This window comes from Lissotriton helveticus, chromosome 9, assembly GCF_964261635.1.
Source record: "Lissotriton helveticus chromosome 9, aLisHel1.1, whole genome shotgun sequence".
In the NCBI taxonomy this organism is placed as follows: domain Eukaryota; kingdom Metazoa; phylum Chordata; class Amphibia; order Caudata; family Salamandridae; genus Lissotriton; species Lissotriton helveticus.
Genome location: NC_136070.1, coordinates 933,327,583 through 933,345,108, shown reverse-complemented (window position 1 = coordinate 933,345,108; position 17,526 = coordinate 933,327,583). Strand labels below are relative to the sequence as shown.

Here is a 17,526-nt window from a genome sequence, read left to right as displayed (position 1 = left end):
AGAAAGAACTGTCAAGTATCTCACACAGGAACATCATAAAAATCCATCAATTTATCTAGTTCCCAAAGTTCACAAAAATCTGCTAAAACCGCCATGTAGACCCATTGTGTCCACCAAACAGAGCATTCATGAACCGGTTGGGAAATATCTCGATAGATACCTACAACCATTGGTATTAAAAACAAGATCATACCTGAAAGATACTACAGACTTCCTGGTAAAACTATCTACCATTCTACCAGAAGAAAACATGATCATGGCTACCATCGATGTGAAAGCACTCTATACCTCAATACCGCACCAGCACGGTTTGGAAGCTATTGAAAGCGCCCTAGTACATAGTGAATATTCCCATGAACAACAAATATTCATCTTAGAACTCATGCAGTTCACATTGTTTCATAGTTATTTTGAACAAGACAAAAAATGGTACATGCAACAAAGCGGGACATCCATGGGAAATTGCGCCGCTCCGGCGTACGCAAATCTGTTTATGGCAGCCTTTGAGGAAGCACATGTATTTCAAGACCCGAAGTGGATTGATAATATAGTCATGTATGTACGGTTCATAGATGATATTTTCATAATATGGAGAAATTCCCTAAACCTTCTGGAGGAGCAATTACAAGGTATGGATACGAAAATGGACCAAATTGGATTCACATGGAACATCCATGCATCTAGAATACAATATCTGGATGTTGAAATTACGAAAGAGGATGATGTATTTTCCACAAACTTGTATCGAAAGCCTACGGATCGAAATAACTTGTTGCAATATAAAAGTCACCACCCCCCAGCACTCAAAAAACATCTACCATATTCCCAGATGCTACGGGTGAAGAGAGTGGTCTCAGAGGCTTCCACATGTAGAGTACAACTAAACATGATGCAACAAAGATTCACAGAAAGGGGATACCCTTCAGACATTACTGAAGCTGCATTAATAAGAGCCCAACACAAATCCAGACAAGAGTTACTAATTAGGAAAACTACAGCACCTAACACACGCATCACATGCGTGAGTAAATTCTCCACTGTCAGCACCCAATTTAAACAAGTTATTAAAAAGCATTGGCCAATGCTTACAATGGAACCAGACTTCAAAGGAATTTTCTCAGAGGAACCAATCTTCGCACACACTCGTGCTAAAAATTTAGCAGATCTTTTGAAACCAATGGAGGAGGAATCTCCCAAAACACCATTTCGTGGAACAGTCCCATGTTATAATTGTAGCACATGTAATAACATCATTAAGGGATCAAGTATAACACACCCACAAAAATGATATTCCATTCCATTAAAAGTGAATGCAACTTGTGACTCTAGCAACTTAATCTACTTGATTAAATGCCCTTGCGGAGACGTTTATGTAGGACACACAGAACGCAAACTTAAAATCCGCATGAACGAGCATAAGAGCACCATTAGACTCAAATCCAAGAAAACCAGTTTGGCGGAACATTTCACTGAAATGCAACATAATGTCAGCCAACTACGAGTATGTGTTCTTGAAACATTGCCCAAATTAGAAGGTTCAACGAACAAAAACAGACTACTCAAACAGGAGAATTATTGGATTTTTAATTTGGGCAGCCTGAAGCCGGGTGGACTCAATGAAAGAACAGAATTTCTTTGTTACTTATAGAATTCATGATTTTTAAATTGTGATTGCCTATAATTGTATTGTATTCACAGTTGAAACTCACATGTCACTAATATTGGAAGCAACACAGGTACATAGTGTAAGCATGCACTGGCGTAGATCCCCATAGTCAGATACTAATAAAGTTACAACAAACACACATAAAAAATGGGCTAGCGAGAGTTAAATAGGACGCATGCGCGAAGCATGTAACACCGGAAGAGAGGTGAATCAGCCTAGCAGAGGAATGGCGCGAGAAACAGAAACGCCGAGGTAAGCAGTTAGGCAGCCGCTAACAGATTTCTTAAATGCGTAAGAATAGGATGAACATAACTTTTCTTTTTAGAACGAGCGCGAACAGTTAAGCATTTAACAGCATGCTAGTTTAAATACTTTCATCTTCACACACCCGTGAGGTTGTGTCAAAAACGGAGAAGCATACTGCCAGCGCGTAATGCGAGGCCAGCCTGTTAGACCCGCGGTCGAACATTGCAACATTGCAACAAAGTAACAGTCTTTACCCGCGTTCAGGAATAAAGCCGCTCGTAACAGTTTAATATTAAAAGCAACATTTAAGCAGCGCTATTGGTGTTGAAATGAATGAACGTTTACGGTGAACAAGATGTGTATTATAGTTAAAACGCTAATAAGCACTGTCATTAAAACAACAGGGTTAATTCAGTTATTTTCAGACAATACACTTGTGTAATTTTTGTTGTAAGCATTGATTGTAAGAATTTTGACAGATTCAACAGAAACGTGAATTTAAAGCAGAGTTGTTTATTAGTATATAAATGTTTAGAAATTTTCCAGGTTAAAATAATTTTTCTTTAAATTGTAGATTTACTATTTCCCTGATGAAGGCAGGAAGACACTGCCGAAATGCATTGGATTCTCATGTGAAATAAGAGACATATTTTCATGAAAAATAAATGAAATACACGTGAACAATGGATTAAGAACTTTTATTTTCTAAATACAAACGAATTTAGAGCTAAATTAGCACAAATCGGTGCCCGGGGGGACAGCTACACCCAACCAGGTATAGCTGCTACCATAGGTTCATTATATAAGAGTTCTGAAATAGCCTCTCTTATTATGCCAGGGCTCCTTCTTTAGTAGGGTTTGAGTACTAGCAATTACCTTATCTTGCCACGTTACCGCAGATCTGCATAATGGGGCTTGAGGTACTGAAATTCTGAACCCGTTTCATAAAAGTCATCGTATCATGACGATTTTGGTAGCATCAGACCGAAAATGGCGAGTGTAAGGTGTACAAGTATTTTCGTCATATTCGAGTGACGAGATCACCGTGAAATCAGAGTTTCCGTTCTGAACCCTCGGGTTCCATTTTGTGTACGGCAGCCATTTTGTGGTTGCCCTCACATAGGCCGATGACAGTGGCCGAACGAGTCTCCAAGCACACGTACACTTTAGCTGACTTCTGAATGACCTGAGCGAGCGACCCTCTTGCCTGAAGCCAAAACTTGTTAAGCCAGTTCCTTTCCCAGTAGCTGATCAAGATTGCTGATCAAGACACAAGACACCATCAAACCTTTTATTACGCACAGCTATGTCTTATCTTGCTCACACCTGTCTCTGCTCCTTTCTTTATGGTCCGTTTACGATGGGGATGTGCCAGTTTTTAAGGTGGGTTCGATCAACCTGTCTGATGAAGAACGTTGGGTTTGACCAAAAATTGATTGTGGGCTGGACAAACTGAAAAATTGGCTTGTCATCATGATTCTGCGTTTTTTGTCATGAAAACATGTGAATGGCCAACTGTAAAATAAGGAATGTTTGCCTGAAGCGTAATATTTGGTTTAAAAAGGGATGACTAGCTTTGTAAAGTTGAGCAGTCTCCTGAGAACATACACCGTGTTGTACTTCTAGGATACCTGTTACTGGCTGCAGCCAATAAATTTGATCTTTGACGTCACCAAGAAGTTTCTGTGTTTCTGTAGTCTGAGACAGGAGAATCCGAAGTCTTCGGGTGTGTCCCCTGGCACCGCTGGGTTCTAAATAACCCGGTACTTCAGGCTGAAGGAAATGGTAAGCAACAGTTCCAGGGTTGCCCTTTTGAGTCTGTGCAAACCTACTGACTTGCAAGCTTTAAGGGTTTTAACCAACTCTTCTCTAATCTTTTCCCATAGTTAGAAAGGCTGGAAATTTACTCCTGACAATGGCAGACATAAAACTTCTTCCAGGGTTGGCGAAAAAGTGGTTGGAGAAAAAGTGAACTTGCAAATCTACACCTGCATATTTGCTCATGCTAAAATGCAGTTCACAGATATTTTCTAGGAGTACTATTTCTTGGCTTACTTCTGTAAAGTCTTGTGAATTCACGAAGGTCATATTTCTGCATGTAATGAAAGGGCATGGGTGCACTTTTGAGACTTAATTTAATATTTGGCCCCCTAATTAGGTCTGGCGTTAACCATGACCTTTTGTGTTTATTAAAATTCTGTCTCTCTCTCTATCGGCTAGCTTCACTGTGAGTGACATCATTCTGTTCCGTCACAAGGAGCATATTGGCACACAGTTGTTTTGTTTAGTGCCAGGAACTACTATTGCAATGTGTGCTTTTTGAGACCAAAACAAATTTTGCTTTAGCCAATGTTTGTTATGATGGAGAGGGCCCAGCAGCTCCCACACCAGTAAGGTTTTACAAAAACCATGCCAAAACAAGTCCTGCTTTGACCAAACCAAAACGCTGACCAACAATTTAAGACCTACTGGCTTTATCAATGCTTGTTTATTTTTATATTTCTCATAATCTTATTAAAATTGGTTACACTGACTTTACATTATAAATATTTTTGGAACTACATCAACACATTTTACTAAATGATGCTGCAAAGAAATAGTACATAAAATATTAAAGTAGTTTAGCTAAATGTTTTTGCATTTTTTGTGAACATTTTATTTTGAAAGCAAAGAATCATCAATCTTGCTTTCAAGCTTCTGCAAATATTTGCATCTAATCAGAGAGCATTCTGGGAGCAGTATACATAGCTTCATATTGCTAAACACTGAAAACGTGTGTACACATTTTTATACTGGAACCCCTATCAGTAGTGCAGTCTGAGCTTACTACATTTCTTAGAGCGCTCACCCTAATAATAAAGGCTCCACTTTAATGAATCATAAATACAAGTTTGAACAGCTTTACAACATGGGCACACATATTACCTTTACTGCAGGCAATGCCTTTCCCTGCTTCATAAGGTGGTACTGTAAACTGACAACCAAAGGATTTGTGTTGGAGGGGGTTGGGTCTGCTTGTCTCAAGGACAAAATACACATGAAAACTTATTGACCTTGGTGTCGGGCTATTGGAATTACACATCCCTGTTGTCTGGACAATCAGGTCCACAGGGATGGGCACTTTGCCTGTTTGGCCCTGCAGGATTTTCTCTTTTGAAATTAGTATGCAGACCTTCCTCTGGCAATGGTATTGCTTGGGTATCTATTAAAAATATAAGGAATCTGCAGCTAAAAGTCTCTAATAAATGCACAAGTTACTTAGGATGGGAGGTCGCTCTTTCCGGGTCCGGGGTGCACAGAATTGGAATAAGCTCCCACTAAAACTCAGGCTGGAAAGTTCCGAGATCAAGTTTAGAAAGTTGCTGAAAACCTACTTATTCTCTGGCAGCATGTAAAGATCTCTGCTGAGACGATCTGCGTCTCCCTCTGACCCAGCGCGGGGACACGCCGAGATGGCGTAACCATGCGCTCTATAAATGTCATTATTATTTTACTTTCAGTAACTCCTCATCTGATAGAGATTATATAGCAGCAGATTCCTTACCGACCCTCCTATTCTCCCTGCTCTGGGAACGGATTTCTAGGGACAGGGATGACTACTTTCAGGGCCCTAGTTTTGACACACCAGTGGTCAGTGTTCTTAATGGCTTCGCACTTCTCGCGTGGAAAGTCCTGAATAGGTACTGTAATGTCATTTCCGGTGCGGACACCGCCGTCGCCAGGCACAAAGTCAATCGACACGAACTAGCGGCTCGCAGGGACACTGCTCACGAAAAACATTCCAGATCCAGTCTGACGCCTGGGAAAATTAAAAAGGTAAGGAATCTGCGGCTGGATTTAGTCTCTACCAGATAAGGCGTTACCGAAGGAAAGTAACTTGTTCATTAGTACTTTAGGGCATTCGGTAGGCACCCTTGGAAATCCACTGGTCACAGTTGTTATGGCTCTTCTGGGTTTGAAAAAGATAGATCACAACCAATGAGATAGTCCCAGGTAGTTTGGTAAGAGGATGTCCCCAACTTACTTGTAGATAAATTTAGGGAATTGACAATTTCAGGGCATCTTCAGTCCTAAAGAGCTCCCTTCACAGTCAAGAGATCTCTGAACATGGCAGATGATTTGTGAAACTACCTTTGCAAAATTTTGGCGGTCAAGTTAGACAATGCCCTATCTCTTAAGCCCTTGTCTGTTCTACTGCAGGAGTCTGTTTCTCCCTTCTGAAAACCTTAAAAAAGACCCTCAAATTCATGCCAGAATTGTCCAGAAAGATCATTGTACACGCATTGATCCCGTCTAGACCTGATTATGCCAACGTGCTGCTTGTGGGGTCGCCCCAAGCTTTGATAAACAGATTGCAATGGGTCCAGAATGCGGCAGCTAGACTAGTGCTGAACATCCCTAAAAGGCAATCTATTCGCAGTGGCTTAAAATGCCTTCTTTGGCTGCCTGTCAAGCAAAGAATACAGTTCAAAGCCCTGACAATAACGTTCATGGCCACACAATTGAGAGCTCCAAAATACACCAGTGACAACATCAAAAGGTACCTTCCCCACGGAGCTCTATGCTCAGCCCACCACAATTTGCTTTGTATCCCCCAGATCAATAGGACCAGAGCAGGTGGGCGTTAGTTCTCTTTTTTGGCCCCAAAACTCTGGAACCTTTTACCTGATGCGCCACCTCAGAGAACTCACTCAAGAGCCTTCTGAAGACCCGCCTCTACAGAGAGATTTATGCTGGCTGACCCCTCTTCCAGCCCATTCCTCTTGCTGCGTCCTACTTTACCTAGCGACGGGACACTCCGTTTTGGAGCAGCTGTACCGCTCCTTACATATCTATTTCATTCATTCATGGTTCTCGGCCCCCCACACCTTGTAGATCAGCAGACTATCTTCCATAGTCTAGATAAGTCAGGTAACAATATTCCTTTTCAATTTCCAACAATTATTTGAAGGTAAATCTACAGATAGCGCTAAACCCCTAAACTGTCTTCCAAATTATTTAAAGGAAAACTTATTTACATACATTTACAATTTCAAGCATTTTATTTGATATACTATTTAATATACAGATAAGCTGTTACGGCGCCGTAAAATTGATTATGACATAGGTGTATATTAAATCGCATATCACATAAAATGCTTTATGTTTGGAATTGTAAATTTATGTAAATCATTTTTCCTTTAAATAATTTGGAAGACAGTTTAGGGGTTTAGCGCTATCTGTTGATTTACCTTCAAACAATTGTTGGAAATTGAAAAGGAATAGTGTTACCCGACAGAACCATTGTTTTTTCATAGTATTCATGCCCAGGTTCTGAGGGATACTGGGTTACCCCATTTGCTTTGCATATAGTCTAGGTAAGCCCCTAACTCTTCTCATAGTAAAGTGTAAGTGTATATATAAATAGTATTTATAGTGTTGTCGTTGGTATCTGTCACCTATCACAATATGCCAGTGAAGGCAGGAGAGAAAGGTTTCAAAGTTGTCTCGCTTTTAAGTTGAGTCTGCAAAGTATTTATGGCAAAAAAAGTAGGAGACTGAGACTCGAAGAGCAGAACAGCAAAAATGGATCCCCCAGCACCAGTAATGGAGATCAGCTCCCTAAGTCAACGCTGGATGCACATATCTACCCCATCGGAGACATTTCCAGTACCAATCACGTGATATGTTCTTACCATCAATACAGGCAGGTACACAGAAGAGCAATTTATAGAGCACATAGGTGGCCTTAATAATTGACAACAATCTGCTGAGCATAAGCACATATCATCTCCTTGATGGGCACATATGGTGAGCAGAATAGCCATGCCTAGAAAACATGGCTGTTACCAGTGGGACTCGCTATGCGTTTTAATTTCACATCTGGAAGAGTTTGTCTAGTGAATTATTTCTATGAAGTGTGCTATGTGTGTTTATTGGTAATGCAAACCATTGTATTTTAATATGTGAGTTATATATTTCTATGTTTTTGTCTTGTATTGATTGTGTTTCTCGATTGTGCGTTTCTCATCTCAGAAATAAATCCCCCTTCACTGACTGATCTCTTTTCACTGCTCATGGCCATAAGTCCACAATTTTGTCTCATCTAGGAAGTAAAATGGTGAAGTCACTCAACACTGTTTTCTCTAGTCTGGTGCATTATACCACTGTTTATTGGCACAGCCCATTTCTTGTGATTTGTGGTGGAAATGAGCTAGTGTATTGGACTGACTCCCCAGAGGTGGGCAGTAAAGTGTGAACTCTTCTCCTGCACTGAGCAGTGTTTTGCTTCATTTTGGTAATGTCTTTCATTTGAAAGCTTGAAGGAGGATACTGAACCCCAAGGTTTATTTTCAGTGGTCTCTCATGTAATGGATGAGTTTGGTAAATCCCTGGAGTAAGGAGCCCTGAATCATCTGCAGACACTTGTACGATATTTCTTTCCCTGAAGTTCAGATCTCTCTTCTCTGATTCTTTCAGCCTCTGTCCCGCCAGCCACTTACTGCCTCTTTCTATCTCGCCGTTCTTAGGTGCCAGTCGAGCGGTGCCGCTACCTGGTCGGCACCATCATTGGAGAGGGCGATGAGAAGCCCAAAGAAGACTTGGTCAGCCAGTTCGAGAAGTTTGGCTTCAACATCATCACATTCCCAGAGGTCAGCCATGCAGTGACCAGTACCTTCCCCTACACCACTCCCTTCTCCATCCAACTCGCCACCACTCGCGTCCACTCCGCCCTCAATGAATACATCAAGGTAGGTGCCTGCAGCTCCTGTTAAACCCTCCTGTATATTTGACATCAGTGATAACCCTAACTTCTGTCACTTTATTCATTGCCAGAGATGTTGCTGATTTCCTGTTGATTGGTTGAGACTCTTGTGTTTACAGTAAACCTCACAGTAAAACTGCAGTGCCAAAGTCATCATACTTAACAGTGTGTTGCTTGGTGTTAATTCATTCATTGTTGTTGTTAAGATCTATGGACTGTTAGCATCAGCGATTGACTCTGCTGTGTTCTAATTTTGGTCCATCTGGCCCTCTGTACATTGTTTGTCCTCAGAAATGTTTCTCTTCCGCTCCTCAGTATTACCAAGGCTCATCCCTTCTTACAGCTCCAGACGTTGGGGCAGTCTGGGACTCTGCTGATGGATGCAGCAAACATTGACCATGGCATCTGTGGTCCTCTCTCTCTCTGTTTTATCTCATCTGCCCTACAGATGCCTCACATCATGTTGACACTCTGCGACAGACCTGGCATGCAGTTGTGTTTTTCTCAAAGCTTTATAATAGCTTCCTGTATGCCTGGGCTGAGGAGATGCTTTAACTTAATGTCCGAGTTGTCCTACAGACTTAGCTAGAGGTGCCCTTCTTACACCTGCCATTACCTTCGGTCACGATTCAGCGATCCTGTCTACGTGCAGCAACACTATTGTCTTCTATGATAAATATCTTGATTTTATGTCGGCAATGCCTGTTTAATATGAATTAGTTATTTCACAAAATTAGTTTGTGTTGTGGGCTTAGTTTATTAATTGATGTGATAAAAACACTTATTTTATTAAAGGACAAAAACAAACAATTCGTTTTTTTTAACTATCTAGTGGCATTTTTGCACATTAACATTTCCATAAGTGTAAAGGCATCAAGGAAACAACTGATCACGTCTTATTCGACTGTCTAAATGGGAAACATCCTTTACAACGCAACTTTTACCACGCAGTGCCTTTACGACGCAACTTTTACAACGCAAACCATTACAACGCATTGCGCTGGGGGGCGCTCTAGGATAGGGAATAAGTTTAATTTACTGTCCAACACCTTCCCTAGTGTCCACTGGGACTAGAGTTGGAATAGTAAATTAAACTATACACTATCCAGCACCCCAAAGCGCTATGCGTTGTAAAGGTATGCGATGTAAAAACCGCGTTGTAAAGGCATGCGATGTAAAAGTATGCGTTGTAACGTCATACATCCGTCTAAATACGCTGAATCTCCCAGGACATTACCAACTAGGCAGTCAGTAGTTTCCAATAATTAGTGCATCACAATTAGGGCTCCCAGTTTTGTGGTATTTTTTTTTTCAACTCCGTCTACTTATCCATATTTATTCGTTGGCCATCTTATTAGTACTTATCCATATTTATTATGTGTTCTGCGAATAAATGGATTCGTAAAGTGATACATTTCCACGTTTATTTAACTGTTAAACATGCACTCACTCTTTGCTGCCTGTCGTGTTTTAGAAATTAAGCGGCTAACTATAGCAAACACAGTAGTACAAAAGGGGGTGGTGATGGACAGAGCATCTGAACCAATAAAACACTCACACCCAGTCATCTGATCTGGGTTTAATCCATCACCGTTCTTTAGCCCACTCTGCCACCCCAGTTCAGATATGGCTATATGCAAATCAGTCTGACCCTGTGTCTCATGGGAACAGTCCAGCCCGAACTGCCAAGCCATGCCTTCCCTGGACCGGAAACAAGCTTCCGAGGACCGGTTTCTGGCATTACAGCCGTCTTCAGCCCGGCTTGCTTGAATCCAGTGGCAAAGTGAGCAAGGGACTCACGTCTGAGCATACCCTGCCACACTTATGGCGGCCAAAAGCGGTACAAAAGGGGGTGGTGATGGACGGAGCATCCGAACCAATCAAACACTCACACCCAGTCAAAAGATCTGGGTTTAATCCATCACCGTTCTTTAGCCCACTCTGCCACCCCAGTTCAGACATGGCTATATGCAAATCAGTCTGACCCTGTGCCTCACGGGAACAGTCCAGCCCGAACTGCCAAGCCATGCCTTGCCTGGACCGGAAACAAGCTTCCGAGGACCGGTTTCTGGCATTACAGCCGTCTTTAGCCCGGCTTGCTTGAATCCAGTGGCAAAGTGAGCAAGGGACTCACGTCTGAGCATACCCTGCCACACTTATGGCGGCCAAAAGCGGTACAAAAGGGGGTGGTGATGGACGGAGCATCCGAACCAATCAAACACTCACACCCAGTCAAAAGATCTGGGTTTAATCCATCACCGTTCTTTAGCCCACTCTGCCACCCCAGTTCAGACATGGCTATATGCAAATCAGTCTAACCCTGTGCCTCATGGGAACAGTGCAGCCCGAACTGCCAAGCCATGCCTTCCCTGGACCGGAAACAAGCTTCCGAGGACCGGTTTCTGGCATTACAGCCGTCTTCAGCCCGGCTTGCTTGAATCCAGTGGCAAAGTGAGCAAGGGACTCACGTCTGGACATACCCTGACACACTTATGGCGGCCAAAAGCGGTACAAAAGGGGGTGGTGATGGACGGAGCATCCGAACCAATCAAACACTCACACCCAGTCAAAAGATCTGGGTTTAATCCATCACTGTTCTTTAGCCCACTCTGCCACCCCAGTTCAGACATGGCTATATGCAAATCAGTCTGACCCTGTGCCTCATGGGAACAGTCCAGCCCGAACTGCCAAGCCATGCCTTCCCTGGACCAGAAACAAGCTTCCGAGGACCGGTTTCTGGCATTGCAGCCGTCTTCAGCCCGGCTTGCTTATAAAGTTGACATTTTCCTGCCTTAGCCATTTAGTGTCTGTAGTTGGTCTCTGGGTCACATGCCTGGATGTAGCTGACAGTTGGGATTTGTGGTTTCACCCAGACAGCCACACACAAGAAAGAGTGTAGTGGACTTCAAAGGTAAACCTCTAGAAGCTTCTCCAACTTCAGAGGAAGGCTCAGGTATAAATATTAGACCCCAGACATCAACCCTTCAGTACACTTCTGGACCTGTCATACTCTGCCAGGAAGAAGGACTGCTTGGTTGCTGGTGTACTGCCATTGTGCTGGACTGCTGCCCTGAAGGCATTGTGCTGTACTGACCTGCTGCCCTCTTGCCTGGGTGAGAAGGACTGGATCAGCATATGTTAAATCAAGGACCCCAGAGTGACTCCAAGGGCTAGTTGGCCGGCCTCCTGCATAGAGACCCAGTAACAGAAGGCTCCCCCCCGCCTCAACCCAGCACCTGCACTCTGACATCTGTCCGAGTTCTATCCTGGCAAGTGGTGCCACCCCAATCATGCACCCTTGGAAGTGGGCCGAAGGTGCTCTGACTAACACAACAAGGGAGCTAGAGAGCTGCTTGTCGTACATCCTCCATACTAGAAATATAACTCACAACTGGTGCGGCAAGACCTGTATTCCTGCACTCACTTTTGGAATAATGAAAATATGCTTTTAAAAGACCAAAATTAAAAAAGGAAAAGATTTGGATGGAAAGGCCTCACCCACTCATTTGTGATGTGCTATATCATCGGCCATTCCAACCTACCATGTTAAGATGATGCTAACATGGTGGTCTCAACCTCATTGGGGAGGGTGATCAGAATAATTGTTTTCTGGTCACAAGCGATGTCCAGATATTTGTCTGAAAAAACCTCAGTGTATTTCTTTATTCCTAGGTACACTTGGCTGGATTAATAAATGAACATGAGGGTGCTACCGTAAACCTATGAGCTGCATCTCAACTTATCATTGCCAATATGTGTCGGCCTCCATAGGATCCTTCGTAAGAGGGTCTAGGGCCTTCTTTGGGGCAGTCAAAGATACCCCTACTGCCTGTCCTTTTTGCATCAATCTATTAGTCACACATTTGCCAAGGTATAAGTTCCTACAAGTAACCTACAGCCGCCATCCGTCCACTTACTCTCCTGATATCCAAATGGGAGCAGGTAACTAGTTCATGTTTGGTGTCGTTGGAATTGTTATAAAAATTGTCTCTCAAGTAGAAGTCTGACTTTTAAATTACAAATTTGAAAATGCCACTTTTAGAAAGTTGCTAATTTCCTGCCTTAGCCATTTAGTGCCTGCAGCCTGTCTCTGTGTCACATGAATGGGTTTAGCTGACAGTTAGGCTTAGTGGTTTCCTCCTAGAGAGCCACACACAACAAAGCTTAGCTGTGCCTGGATGGGCCATCACTCGCAGGATGGGAGAGTGGAGCTGGGCACAACCATACTTACAATTGAATAGACTGTGTCCTGCCTCAACACAAAGGGCTGCATACCTCCTGTAGCCAGTCTGGAGCCAAGGCACAGAAAGCAGGAAGCCTGTGGATTTCAAAGGCAAACATCTAGAAGCTTCTTCCACTTCAGAGGCAGGCCCAGGAATAAATACTGGACCCCAGACACCAACTCTTCAGTACACTTCTGGACCTGTGGATACTCTGCCATGAAGGACTGCTGTGTTGCTGAATACGCTGTCACTCCGCTGGACTACTGACCTGAAGTACTGTTACAAGTTGTGCTGACCTGCTGCCCTATTGCCTGGGTGAGAAGGACTGGACCTGCATTGATTAAACCCAGGCCCCCAGTGATTCCAAGTGCTAGTTGGCTGGCCTCCTGTCTAGAGCCTCAGGGACAGAAGGCTCCAACCTGCTTGAACCCGGCACCTGGACTCTGCCATCTGTGAGTCCTGTCCTGCCAAGTGGTGCCATCCCAGTCCTGGACCCCTGGAAATGGACCTGAAAGTGCTCTGCCAGCCCATTTGTGGAACTCTTCACAAATCCACCCCGATTCTAGTGGTAGGAGGTCCCCTCGGCAGGGGTGACCCGCACTCACATCCGCCAGCTCAGCCTCCCACAGCCATCTTTGAAGTGAGACGGTCTAGTCTTTCTCAAAGTGACACAGGCTCTCAGCCATAAAAGGCCAACATGGCGATGACACGCAGCGGACGCGCAATTTGGCGTGCCAGAGGCAAGCCCGTCTGTGCCCGGACCACGCCCAGCGCCAGTCCCTCTGGTCCGTTTGGCCAAAAGACAGGGGAGACTATCAGCTACTCACTCAATGTCTTGTTTTCCTTAAGACCGCCAGCTGACAGCGTTGCAGACACTCTGCACTGCATTCCCACCAAGCCCCCCTCCCTAACTCTTGCCCCTCAAATTCTGGTTCATCCAGGACAAACAAGCAGCACATTTCAGGGGCTAAGGGCTAGCTGATAGGTCAACCGAAAGGGTAGGGATCCCAAAAACGCAAGCATTACCTGTATGCTAGTGAATACAAGGTCCTTAGTGAAACATCATCAGGAATTTTCCGACCTGATCCTGAACCAGCATGCGGACGTGACATTCGTAACAGAAACCTGGGCAGACCTTAGCTCAGATCCTGAAATGGTCGCAGCCACCCCCACAGGCTACTCTATCTACAGGCTTGACAGACAATTTAAAAAAGGAGGTGGCTAGCAATATTGTACAGGGATCCCTTCAAAACGACCTTTGAACCTCTCACCACAGCTGGGTTTGAGGATTTAACCTTTCCTGTGCAACCGCCAAATTTACAAGCCTTTAAGGGCCTGCTGATATACCGGCCGGCAGGACCAAGGGGTTGCTTCATAGACAAGCTTAGCCTGCCAATGGAATCCACCATTACCAATGCCAACTACCTGGTACTGGGAGATTTTAACTTTCATTTGGAAAATGAATCAGACCCGGACTTCAAAAAACGTATCGAATTCATGTCCACTTTCGGGCTATCACTAATCACGAAAGGTCCGACACACAGAGCTGAACATATGTTTGATGAAATTTGTTCAAACTATATGGCTACTATCCTACTCCCTTCTCTCCCACTCACCTGGTCTGACCATTGGGCAGTCAACTGGTAGATTCTTTCAGAGAACTCCAAATTGCACAGAAACACAATACAAAAATCCGTAAGCAGACCCTGGCACAAAATTAGGGAGGCAGAATTGAGAGATGCCCTTTCCCCTGGGCCTTGGGAATTTGCAGAGGACCTGGAACAAGGAGTGGAAAACTTTTCTATCTGGCTAAATTCAGCCTTGGACATAGTAGCACCACTGAGCCATAAAACAGTAGTCAAAAAAGTATCCCAACCATGGTATAATGAAAATATTAGGAGATCAAGACAGGACTGTCGAAGCCAAGAACAAAGATGGAAGAAAAAGTATGATGTAGAAGAGAAAATCTTGTACAAAAACAAATTAGCAGAACATAAAAGAATCATCGTAGCAGCAAACACCTCCCACTACTCTGAACCGATCAAAGCGGCCTGCGATACAAATAAAACCCTTTTCCAAGTCATAAACAAACTGATCATACCTACTAGTCCAAACATTGTTAAAAGTTAGGCTGCAAACGTCAACATTATCGGCGCCATCTTGCTCTTCTTGAACCCATTCGTGCACGTAAGCGGCAGCCATTTTGAGCACCATGGCCTCCCTGCCCCTCGCTGATAGCCAGCGCGTCTCTCTCTCTCTCTCTCTCAACCTCGCAGGCATCCCCCCCGCACGCTGTCAAACCCCCCGCTCTCACATGCCCTGGGTCATAAACCCCTCTTCAGCGCAGCCCTGCCTCAGAATCCCATCCTGTTCCCAGCGCAAGACCTCCCTCCATCCCTTTCATGGTCCCAGGTCCTTTGATACAAGCCCCCTTTTCCTGTGTGCCCGTTTGTCTTCCTCGTTCCCAGGCCGCCACCTGGCCCTGCGGATATTGTTTATTGCCCCCCCTCCTCCCCGTACAGTAGGAAGCTTCCCCCCATTAAAGGACCCTCGAATTGATCAAAGCCCCCACCCTATGAGATCCGATCAACCCCACACATTCCGTGAATCGGCGGAATGTCCAGCTGCGCGATAATCATCACCTGTTGTGACCGGGGTGGGGACTTCAACTGTAAACGTGTGTGGGAACGGGCCAGAAGGAGGGATTCTGAGGATGTCTTTTCATACTACAAAGCATTACAAGAATGTGTAAACTGCAATAAAGATCATAAACGTGTGTATAAGAGGCCAGGCCTCAGAGATGCGGTTAGAGCACCTCGTGACGATACTGGCTGTCCGAACTGATGTGTTCTCCTCCGGAGAGAATAAACCTTGTTTCCTGCCTTCCAGTCTCCAGCGCCTGCCTCTTCATTGATTAATATTTTGTGGGTTCAAGAGGCGACACCGCCGGGCAATACTTAAGGATCTTTGTTTATCAGTTGTCCGTGACCTTTTTACAATTGGCGTCCCATACGTGGGGCCCATCAGTGACTCGTGGATCCAGTGGGAGAGGTCCTGACGACAGAGTGAACGACTGCAACGATCGGGAAGTGCACCTGTCCGATAGACCCTCGTCTGACAGCCGATCATCCGAACTTCACTGGTTCCGAACAGACCTCTCTCGAGTGATCTACGGTCCTGACTGGGAACCACCAGGAGTGCCGCGAGGATTACGAAGAAAAGAGGACGATCGGGCGCTGGATTCGGAAGACAAGAAACTGTCCATGCGGTCCGGGTAAGGTCGTGTAAACACGACGAATTGCGAAATGATTGTTTAATTGTTTAGAAAATACTAGTATTACTCTTTGTTGATTTATTTGGAGATCCGCTGTCTGCAAACGGAGAAACAACAGGCTCTCTCTTTGCAAGCAGTGGAGGATAGGTAATGCAGCCGTCGTGCCTATCTTTCTCCCCCACTGATTAATTATTTGAACCTGAACTATTGTTCACAGACTGTTTTCTGGAGATTCTCTGTCTGCAAACAGGAAAGAGCCCCCCCCCCTTTTTACAGATAGTGAAAGGGTAGGTAGCGCAGACCTTTGCGGACCTACTTATTCTCCCCACTGAATTGTTTTGATTGACCGAATGTTGACCCTTCGATATTGGTTCATGAGGTATTCACTGCCTGCAAACAACGTAGAATAGGAATATTCTGTCTAGTCTTTGCACGCAGTGATAAGATAGGCAGTGCTGACTTTTTGTCCCCGTTGTGATCCGTCATGTCTGTCTTCTCCCCACTGATTGGTAGCCTGTTTAGCCCGGACCGCTTATTAGAGATGAACCATCCGGCTCCACTGGAAGGCACCCCTAATAAGGACATGTTCATGAAGCATGGATTGATCGCTATAGCCTATAACAAACTGTGGCATAAATATACGAAAAAGGATCGAGAAAGTCAGTGGCCACTGATAGGATCCTTCGATGATGACAAAATAAAGGCGCTAGAAACAGCCCTTGGTAAAAACAAGACAACGCCCACTATGCTTGATAGTTTCGGCATGTGGGCAAAGAAACTGAACAACGTAAAAAGAAAACTGAGAGTAGGTTGGGAAAAGAGCTGCGAAAAGCAGCCCACCTAGCTGCTCAGAAACTAGAAGAAGAGATAAAGGAAAGAGAGAAAGCCAAACAGAAACTAGAAATAGAGACATCAAGCCAGTGTCCGGTTAGAACGTCCTCCATGCTCTACCCTGATTTACCCTCAAAACAACGAGCCAACGATGATCTGCTGTTAGGTCCTCCAATCATCTACATGCCCCCTCCATATGCCCCTTCCCAACCCTTAGCACAGCACCCACCACCCCCAGATACGAACGAGGGTAGCGCCACAGCTTCGGCCCCCATGGCCTCTGTGCCGGCCGAACTCCTTGTATTAAATACTACACAAACGACAACGTTAGGCGACCCTGAGACCCGAAGGGTTGGTTCTGCAAGAACAAGCAGACTAAGCAAAGATGAACGAGCAGGGATCGACAAGATAGCACGGACACTGGTAGAAAGAAAGGAAGATGAAGAGTACATCACGGATATGTTTAACTCGTATACAGGGAGTCACAGACGACATTTTATCGTACGATTGTGTTACCATGTCCTGAACACATACGAGGACC

At 44.5% G+C, this 17,526-nt stretch overlaps 1 protein-coding gene across 2 annotated transcripts in view; it reads left to right on the top strand.

The window, feature by feature from the left end:
- Positions 1-17,526, top strand: part of TEX264 (testis expressed 264, ER-phagy receptor) — a 943,072-nt gene that overhangs the window by 413,216 nt on the left and 512,330 nt on the right. The gene's annotated exons all lie outside the window — the stretch shown is intronic.